This window comes from Triticum dicoccoides, chromosome 2B, assembly GCF_002162155.2.
Source record: "Triticum dicoccoides isolate Atlit2015 ecotype Zavitan chromosome 2B, WEW_v2.0, whole genome shotgun sequence".
NCBI classification, from domain to species: domain Eukaryota; kingdom Viridiplantae; phylum Streptophyta; class Magnoliopsida; order Poales; family Poaceae; genus Triticum; species Triticum dicoccoides.
Genome location: NC_041383.1, coordinates 317,499,822 through 317,501,158, shown reverse-complemented (window position 1 = coordinate 317,501,158; position 1,337 = coordinate 317,499,822).

The following is a 1,337-nucleotide window of genomic DNA, read 5'->3' as shown; positions in this document are numbered from 1 at the left end:
CGCTCGCCCGCTCCTACGCCCCCGCGCCTCCTCACCGCCGTTCGTCGTCGACCTCGTCGTCCGCCTCCATCACCGCCGCACAGCGCCGCCAACCCTGCAAGAGGAGCCCGCCGAGCTCGCTGCCCACGCACCACCACCGCTCCACCCATCATCGCGCCGCGCGCGACCCGGCGCCCTCGCCGCCCGAGTACCGCCATCGCACGTGCCTCCGTCGCCGCCCTGCGGTCGCCGACGCTCCTCCCCGACCAAATCCGTTGCCCTGCGCCTCCTCACCGGATCGGGCTCCCGCCGCCGCCAGCCGACCTCGACCTGCCCCGGGACCGCGTCGTCCCGCAACCCCGGCGCCCCGCGATCCAAACGAGCGCCCGCACCGCGACGTCCCACTTAGTCCATGAGGTCGTTCTTCGTCCAAGTCTTTTCTGCAAATCATATCATGTGTGCATATTTGTCATGTTGTATCTTTGTGCATGTTGCTCCGTTTGGGGTGTATGATATGTCAAATTGTTCATCTCTTGATTCTCAACATGATGGAGTAGTTTGCATTCATGTTACTGTTCATATTGATGCCTTAATGTTCATTGCAAAACTTCTAAGTGATATAAACTACAGAAATCTGTTGCCTGTTAACATCATGTATGCATCTTGTGAGTGTTGTAACTTTATCCATGTTGATCCTATGGTGATGATCTTGATATGCAAATGTTCAGATCAGAGTGCTCTAGATGTTGGTGTGCTTTCATCTTAGAGTGCATCTTGACATGTTAATCCCTGTTGCAAAAGTGCTTGCTAATTTTAAATGCTGAAAATTGTTATAACTTGCCTATATAGATAGTTTGCATATGCTTCACCTCTTCCTTTTTCTCTTTTGTCTCGTTCCTAAGATCTCGGGATGAGATCTACTGTTAGTGGAGGAGAGTTGTAATGCCCTGAGACTGATGCGCCAGATGTCTTCCAGTTATTCGCCGTTGTTGCCATGTCATCTGCTTGCGTGTTGCACCTTGCCATGTCATCATGTGCATTTCATCTCCATGTTTTTCAAAACTTGCATCCATCTGGGGTTCTCCCGGTTCTCTCCGTTGTCTGTTCAGAGCACAGACACACTCTCATGCGCCCGTCGCACCTCCCAGATCTTTTTTTGTGAGCGGGAGAAAAACGTTCGCGGAATGGGCCGAGAGTTGACGAGTTGTCTTGGTACATCACCGGTAGACCGCCTGTCAAATTTCATTTCATTTGGAGGTCGTTTGATGCCCCAACGGTTAACCGCGTTAACCGTCGGACCCCTTTCTCTTTGTAGCCCAGCACCCCTCCACAACAGCCTGCTAGCCCATCTAACTCAC